Source organism: Galeopterus variegatus, unplaced genomic scaffold (genome assembly GCF_000696425.1).
Source record: "Galeopterus variegatus unplaced genomic scaffold, G_variegatus-3.0.2 Scaffold6515, whole genome shotgun sequence".
NCBI classification, from domain to species: domain Eukaryota; kingdom Metazoa; phylum Chordata; class Mammalia; order Dermoptera; family Cynocephalidae; genus Galeopterus; species Galeopterus variegatus.
Window position 1 is genome coordinate 1,971 of NW_007732626.1, and position 9,315 is coordinate 11,285.

Consider the following 9,315-nt stretch of genomic DNA (forward strand, 5'->3'; position numbering starts at 1 on the left):
TTCTTTTTTTTTTTTTTGGTATTTAATGGAAAGTTTATGACTAACACAGGCTATTATAACAGCTAAGCCCCATGTGAGAGAAGCTGCTGTAACATCATAGCACCTTTGCTTCAACTTCAAAAGAAAAAAAGGCTGTGGTAAAAAGCTTTAGTAACAGACTGAATGTGATTTTACAGGCAACCAATTAGCAGATGAATTAATCATTTAACTTTCTTTACTTAAAACCAATATTCCACTCAGGAAAGATGAACCCCAAATCCATCCTCTTCTATTGACTAACATAACTGAGTACAAATGAAGTCGATGGTGTACCCCATCAGCATGCTGTGTTGTATGTCAATAGAGGCCCTCCCCTGCCCCGAGCCCTGGCCCCCTGGCAAACACAGATAAATGATTATGCACTGCATGATGATACCATGAGGTTCCTTTTTTAAGGAACTTTGGTTCATGCAATTGGCTGTCATGGAGGTCACACCCAAAACCTGCAGACCAGCATCCAAAGTCAGTCAGGGGTGGTGGATCATGGCATCAGTTGTGCTCCCTCCACAACACCAGGTGAATACTGTGGGCAAATATGCCGGTGGCAAAGACCAAGCCCATGTCATTGTGCCCATCCAGTCCATTCAGCCAAGATGCTTTGCCTGTCAGGAAGCTTGAGCCTTTCTTTGATTCCCTGTACTCTGGCAGAGGACACTGGCTAATCCAGCTCTCTGTCCACAAGTCCATGATGTACAGGTAGCGGTCATCAAACCAGCAGGGCAAAGATATCTCCAAATCCAAGTAAGGCCAATGAGTCTGGATGACCCTGAGAATATCATAACTGGCAAAGACCCACTGGTAGAGACCTAGTGCTGAACTATATATATGCCATCAAAATGAAGTCTTGGCTGCAGGTGGACACTTCCATCCTCAGAGACAGACAATGTCTTTCAGCACTTACAGTTGATTTCTCTCCCAGTTGGACAAATCTTGATCCTGTATTCATCCACGCTTGAGAGGATATAGTCTCTGGGACTGTGAAGAGAGACTTGACTTTGCACTTCAGCAAAACCACCTTGGTGATTCATTCTGTGTGCCTGGTGAGTGTGTGCAGGCATGTCCCAGCAGATAAAACCCATACTTTCACGGTGAAGTCTGCAGAGCCACTCACCAAAATACCCGGTTCATCTTTGTAGTCCATGCTAACTACCACCCCTGTGCGACCCCAAAAGTGCTGGGTACTGGCTCTGGAACTCCATCCCCAGCAGGTAACAGTGTTGTCAAACGTGCTTGTCACAAGCTTCTGCTCATCAGACCTCACTCCAGCACAAGTGTGGGTCTGGCTGCCATAAATGCACTGCCCTGTGCTCACATCCCACAACTTTGCAGACAAGTCATCTCACCTAGTAGAGAGAAGCCCATCTTTGTAGTACAGTGTGTATGCACTGGCACTGTGTCTAATTAATGATGAGGTCTCAAAGGCTTCATGGCCCTCCACTTGCTTCATTCTCAATATAGCCTTCAAAATAAACCTTCCAGTGCAAACGTCCTGAACAGAATCATCCATCTACCAGCCCTGATTTTCACACGTAGTCTGCCACACATCTGTACATGCACTTATCACCTTATTCCACTGTCTACAGATGAGGCAGCACGTGGGTAAAGTCTCAGGATGGGGCTATTTTAACAAGTAAAAACTGAGCTCCAGGGGGAAGGAGTTTGAGCAAGTCCAGCTTGAGGAGAGTCTCCAGGTTATTGGAGAGATGCCTGAGCTGGACTGCCCCACTCAGACTAATCAGGTGATCCCGAGTTTCATTTTTCTGCCAAGTCCGTCAGAGAAAGAAATGTAACAGATATGCTATCAAGCCATGTCTCAAAGTCCTTTCTCTCCATAATGTTATGGAAAAATCGAGAGCTTCCAGGGGGGGACCTCGTGCTCCACTCACACCAATTAGGTGCGCTGGGGCTGCAAGAGCCTGGCAGTGACTGGGTCTGCTCTGCCCCACAGCCGTGGCACTTGGGCTGATTGCCACCACTTGGAGTTGGCAGCCTCACATGGGACTATTTTCTGTCTTTGATAATAACTATTCTAACTGGGGTGAGATGATAATCTCACTGTGGTTTTGATTAGCATTTCTCTGATGAATAGTGATGTTGAGCATTTTGTAATATTCCTGCTGTCCATTTGTATTATTTTTTTTTTTTTTATAGAAATGTCTATTCAGGTCATTTGCTCATTTTAAAACTGGATTATTTGGTTTTTTACTATTGAGTTAAGTTCCTTGTATATACTGGATATTAATACCTGGCCGGATAAATAGTTTGCAAATATTATCTCCCATTCAGCAGGTTGTCTCTTCACTCTGTTGATTGTTTCTTTTGCTGTGCAGAAGCTTTTTAGTCTGATATAATTCCATTTGTTTATCTTTGCTTTTGTTGTCTGTGCTTTTGTTCATAAAATTTATGGCCAGTCCTATGTTCTGAAGCATTTGTGTTTTACTTAGGAAGTTTTATAGTTTCAGGTCTTACATTTAAGTCTTTAATCCATTTTGAGTTGATTTTTGTATATAGTGAGAGATAGGGGTCTAGTTTCATTCTTCTGTAAATGGACCTCCAATTTTCCCAGTACTTCATATTGAAGAGATTGTCTTTTCCTCAATGTATGCTCTTGGCTCCTTTGTTGAAAATCAATTGGCTGTAGGTATGTGGATTTATTTCTGGATTCTTTATTCTGTTCCATTGGTGTATGTGTCTATTTTTATGCCAGGACCATACTGTTTTGATTACTATAGCTTTGAAGTATATTTTGAAGTCAGGGAGTGTGATGCCTCCTGCTTTGTACTTTTTGCTCAGGATTGCTTTGGCTATTCAGGGTATTTTGTTGTTATATATGAATGTTAGGATTGCTTTTTCTATTTCTGTGAAGTATATCATTGGTAGTTTGATGGAGATTGCATTGAATCTGTAGATTGCTTTGGGCAGTATGGTCATTTTAAGAATACCGATTTTTCCGATCCATGAACATGAGATGTCTTTCCATTTTTTTGTGTCTTCTTTAATTTCTTTAATCAATGTTTTATAGTTTTCCTTGTAGAGATCTTTCACCTTGGTTAAATTAATTCCTAGGTATTTTATTTGTGTTGTTGCTATTGTAAGTGAGATTACTTTTTTGATTTCTTTTTTTTCTAGTTCATTGTTGGTGTATAGAAATGCTACTGATTTTTGTATGTTGATTTTGTATCCTGCCACTTTACTGAATTTGTTTATCAGGTTTAGGAGTTTTTTGGTAGCACCTTTAGGTTTCTCTCTATATAAAATCATATCATCTGCAAACATCTTTTCCAATTTGGATGCCCTTTATTTCTTTCTCTTGCCTAATCATTCTGGGTAGGACTTCCAGTACTGTGTTGAAGAAGAGTGGAGAGAGTGGTATCCTTGTCTTGTTTCAGTTCTTAGGGGGAAAGCTTTCACCTTTTCCCTGTTCAGTATGATGTTAGTTGTGGGTTTGTCATATATAGCCTTTTTTATATTAAGATACTTTCCTTCTATATCTAATTTGTTGACTGTTTTTATCATGAAGTTATTCTGAATTTTTTCAAATTCTCTTTCTGCGTCTATCAAGAGGATTATATCATTTTTTTTCTTTTGTTCTGTTGATATGATATCTATCACATTTATTGATTTGTGTATGTTGAACCATCCTTGCATCTCTGGGATAAATCCCACTTAATAATTGTGTATAATCTTTTTGATGTGTTGGACTTGGTTTACTAGTATTTCATTGAGGATTTTTGCATTTATATTCATCAGAGATAAGGGCCTGTAGCTCTCTTTTTCTGTTGTGTCATTGCTTAGTTTGGGTATTTGGGTAATGCTGGCTTTGTGGTATGAGTTTGGAAGAATTCCATTTACTTAAACTTTTGTAAATAGTTTAAGAAATATTGGTGTTAGTTCTTTAAATGTTTGGTAGAATTCAGCAGTAATGGCATCTGGTTCTGCGTTTTTCTTTGTTGGGAGATGTTTTATTACTAAGTCAGTCTTCTTACTTGTTACTGGACTATTCAGGTTTTCTATTTCTTCTTGGTTCAGTCTTGGTAGGTCTTATGTGTCCAGGAATTTATCCATTTCCTCTAGGTTTTCAAATTTATTGGCATATAGTTGTTCATAATAGTCTCTAATAATCCTTTATATTTCAGTGGTATTGGTTGTAATGCTTCCTTTTACACTTCTGGTTTTATTTATTTGGATATTTTCTCTTTTTTCTTGGTTAGTCTAGCTAATGGTTTGTCAATTTTGTTTATCCTTTCAAAAAACCAAGTTTTTGTTTGATCTTCTTGTGTTGTATTTTTAGTCTCAATTTCATTTATTTTTGCTCTGATTTTTATTATTTCCTTTTTTCTTATTTGGGGGTTTGGCTTTTTCTTGCTATTCTAGTTCCTTGAGGTTCATTGTTAGGTGGTTTATTTGAAATTTATATATATATATATATATATATATTTTTTTTTTTTATGTAGGTGTTTATTGATATAAACTTTCCTCTTAATACTGCCATGGCTGTATTCCATAGGTTTTGGTATGTTGTATTTCTGTCTCATTTGTTTCATGAAACAGGGGTGAAACTGCCTGGCTGCTTCTGTGGGAGGGCATAGATGCACTTCAGTTCTGACAGCTCAGGGGCATGTTTCTGTGTTGCAGGCTCAGGTGCACAGAATTCAGCTGACTGGTGGAAATTGGGGGACAGAAGGAGGAAGGGGGGTGGTCTTTCAGAGGTGGGTCTGACTGTCTGATCTTTGGCCAGGGATGTGGGGATGCATCAGTTCAGCAGGACTGCTGTTGGCTTCTCAGACATGTAGAACTGGAGTCACAGCCACTCTTAGGCCCAAGCTTTGGGCTGCTGGAATGAGAGTGTTGTAGCCTCTCATGTGAGTGCATTGAGATGAAGGCAAAGTCTTAAGGCTGGGGAAGCCCAATGCCCACTGGCGCCTAGAGCAGGGCATGCTCTTGCAGTGGCTCTGGTTTCAAGATGGCGTGTACTGCATTGACTTGGGTCATGAGAGTGGCGGTTGAGGAGTGCACAGTATGTGCTTCTGTTCTGGAGCAATACAGTGCATGTTTTCTAGGCAGCTCCCCACACTTGGCTACAGGCTTGCAAGGGCTTTGGAATTCTTCTGCAGTAGGAACTGCAGCCCTCTGTGATGAAGATGGAGGTTGCTGTGGGCCTTCTGCCTACCTTATCCCCACAAGAGCAAGTCCCTCCTGGTGGTGGAGACAAGGCATCTAAGGCCTTGTGCCTCTCTCTCCTCTCTGTGCCGCTATCCTGGGCTTTTTTGCTCCGCAGGGATCTTGCCGGTCTCCTGTCATACTCCTTGCTCTCCCACAGGCGTTCCCATTGATATGCAGCTGTCTGTTAGTTGTCTGGTCCTTTCCTACGGGAGGAATGCACTCCAGGCACCTCTAACTGGCCATCTTTCCCTGCCTCCTCCCCTCGGCTCTCAGTTTTTTTTTCTTTGTGGCTGGCTGGTATGGGGATCCAAACCCTTGATCTTGGTGCTATCAGCACTGCACTCTAACCAACTAAGTTAACCAGCCAGCCCCCCACTGCAATTATTTTTTATATGAAATTTAGAAAGGAATCTCCTGTGTCTTCAGCCACTCATCTCAGTATCTTCCCTCAAGACAACCACTGGTAACTCTTCTGTATCCTTCCAGATATTTTCTACTTAAATATATACACATAAGACTATGTATAGCAATATAAATATTGCTATATTTATGTCATTGGGCAACGTGTTTTTATTCATGTAACAATTTGATTTGGTGATTTTATGAGAGTATATAGGATGTTTCATTTAGCATTTGTATATCCTAGAAAGGGGAAAGTGTGTTCTAAATGGAGAATCTTCTGTAGCAGCTGATGTTCAAAGCAACAGAACCAAAATCCTAGATGACAGTGGAGGAAACACATTTTTCTGATTTTTTTGCAAAATGCTCACGTAGATGTATAAAATGAATGGATGAAAGGCATATAGCAAATGGATACACAAATTGTCTCATAACCTTTTCTTTATTGTTTGCACTGAAGTACTTTAAATGCAAATAACAGAAACGAAACAACAGGCTACAAATGAAGTCTTGATCTGCAGGGTATGAAGAAGTCTTTGAGAAACAAAAATCTATCGTTAGTTTTTGAAACTGTTCCTGGCAAAGTCATTCAAACTCTTGTTGCCCCCTTTTCTGCATGTATTTAGTGGAATTAACTAACTTTATAACAGTGTCATGAGAAAAAGTTTTAAAGTACATCTTACTTATACAAATATTTTGAAATACACATGAATATGAATTTAGAAATGCTTCTTTCACTGGAACAGAGAAAAATAGCATTTTAACTGGTGCCTGTAGTTGGAACAGAAATATGTGTGGTCTCCACAAGAGGACAAAACTGTGTTGTGATCATGTATGGTTATGATTTTTTTTAATGCATTTTTCCAATTCTGCCTTGCTGAAACATCTGGAGCATTCAGCCTTTGAAAAGAGATCTGATATAGAGAATAAGCTTCACTCTTTGGCAGGTGATACATCAAACAGCCTCATCTGTCACTGGAATAGTTATCTGGTTAACCATTAAGTTGCAAAGGGGCAAAGAAAGCATCACTGTGATAACTCATGACCCTTCTGAGTTTTCACATTCTGACCTTGAAACAAATACACACACAAACACACACACATATGTAGTTCAATTAAAGAATAAAATGTTTTATTTAAAAAAGTAGGTCTTGATCTGGGCCCATCACTTTGGATCCTTATAGTACAACATAGCAGTCCTATGAGGTCAAGTTAATGGATTTGGTCCTTAAATGACTTTAGTTAACTTTCCACAGTGAAAACTTATTTTCTACAGGCACAGACCATCCTCCTAACCTTAGCCAACTTCTATGCAAATCCATTCCTGTATCAGTCAGGGTTCTTCAGAGAAATAAAACAATAGGGTAAATAGATATAGAGGTAGAGACAGATATAAAGAAAATTTTTTTGAGAAATTGACACATGATCGTGGGGCCTGGGAAGTCTGAGATTTGTAGGGCAAGAAAGCAGGCTGGAAACAGAAAGTATTTGATGCTGCAGTATTGAGGCAGAATTTCTTTTTCTTGGGAAACCTCAGTTTTTGTTCTTAATGCCTTCAACCACTTTAAGTGGTGACCTACTCTACCTAAAGTCGAACGATTGTAGATGTTAACCACATCTATAAAATACCTTCACAGCAACACCTAAATTACTGTTTGAATAATAACTGGATGCTATAGCCAAGCCATGTTGACATAAAATTAACTATCGCTGTTCCCTTGCTAAAAACAGCAGAACAAACTAATAGGGTACATTCATAAATTCTAAAAAACCCACTCCTGTTGGAAAAATCAGCATATATTCCTAACAACGTGGTCAATATTTTTAGATGCAATTTAGAAGTGAAATGAGAGTGATACTAATGTTAGAAATATCACTAGTATCAACACATTGTTATTGTAGTAGGGTGTAGTTGGCAATCAAAGGCACAAATCATATTTCTGGTGATCTAATTATATCCCAGTTAGCAAAATACCATGTGCACAGAGGCACTTAATAAATATCACAGAGTTAGTTACTATTCACATCAGCTCAAAGAATATTAGCTTTGGAAGGGATTTCAACATCATTAGTCCAGGGGATCTGTAGGAAATGGTTCCTGAGGATATTAATAAGTGTTAAGAGAAAAAAACTAAGTTTTAATATGCCCATTATAAATAAAATGGTCATCATAATTAAATAGCTCTAGGCAACTAATTCTTGTTTTGTTAATCTTAGCTTAAGAGTCTACTTCCATAAGGTTGACCACTTCTGGAAGTAAGAGTTATAGAAGTTCTAACTCAGACTTTATGAAGTCTGACAGGCGTCAGCTGTCTTTGTAATAATGATGCCAGCTTTGTTTTGGCAAGTTTGGATCTACAAGATTATTTTCCTGTGGTGTCAAATAGTCAATAATTCTTTGTTGAAGATCTTTTGAGATTTTTTTTTCAGATCTGTGGTTTGTAGCATGCCCCTTTAGGCAAGTGTAAGGGAAAAACAAAAACCACCTATTGATGACAAAATGGAATGGCTCTGATAGTATATAAGCCAGAATTATTAGAATAAAGAAAACTGGAATCCTCTATTAATATATGTGATTTATAAGTATCCTGAAAATAAGAATATATTTATATATTAATAACATTTTATTTATATGTAATTAAACTAGAGAGGTTGAGTGTCTCTTTTTTATTTGAGAAGGTTTTCTTTCTGCCATACTGTGAAATAGATAACAAAATGGCTCTCATAATGTGTACAGATAATTAAAAATATGAAACAACCATATTCTTATTGTTGATAGTATCATTCATTTTATAAAGTTGGGAACAAATCTTTGGTGTGTCACAGAAGTCTCCTGGGAAACCCCAAAGATAGCTTAGATAAAATAACATCTTAACATTTCATTATGTAGTCTTTGGAGCCTAGATTTGAGAAAAGCAATATTGAAAACAATTGTCAAAGAAACATTCTATAGTATTAATATACATAAACAAAAGTCATAGGTGTCTAAAGACAAAAAAAGATTAAAGTCTTAGATATTAAAATAATCAGAAATAATACTTAAGCACAGCAGTAAGTGATAATTTGTAGAATTTAAACTTTTTCAGAAATAAGACATTTTGGCCAAAGAAGAATTAAGAAATCAACACAAAACCACAAAGATTTAGGAGCCTCTTAAGAAGTTCTTGCTCTATAGGATAAGGAAGTTCTGTTCTCTGTAAAAACCACCAAATAAGAAGACGTGATTTTGTTGTTGTTGTTGTTGTTGTTTTAAAAGAGTGGACTGAATATTCAAGGACCATTTCCCCCTGAATTGTTAGTTTTACCTCTTTATTATCCACAAAGTTCTCAGTTTCACAATTCTGATATAGCTCTATATATGTTTAAACATGCACACGTACATGTGTGAGATAAAATTTTTTAAAGTTTTAACTTTAGTTTTCAGATATATTTACTGTATCGTTAATTTATATAAGACTATGAATGTACTACATCAAATTTATCATCATAATTGGAGCTTTAAAAGATTTAAATACATATTACTTATTTGCACTACTTTTGTAATTTCTAGCTTTATAATTGTTAATCCCTTAGAAAGTATCCAGATAACCAAAGATTTCAGATGACAAAAATTTATCCATAAGTTAATTTAATATTAGTCCAACCTCTAAGAATCTTTTTTTTTTTTTTTTTTTTTTTTTTTTTTTTTTTTTTTTTTTTTTTTTTTTTTTAAAA

The 9,315-nt window shown here is 37.4% G+C and overlaps 1 pseudogene; it reads right to left on the reverse strand.

Moving 5' to 3' along the window:
- Window positions 1-528: 528 nt before the first annotated feature.
- On the reverse strand, window positions 529-1,872 carry LOC103606353 (annotated as a pseudogene).
- Window positions 1,873-9,315: the final 7,443 nt, after the last annotated feature.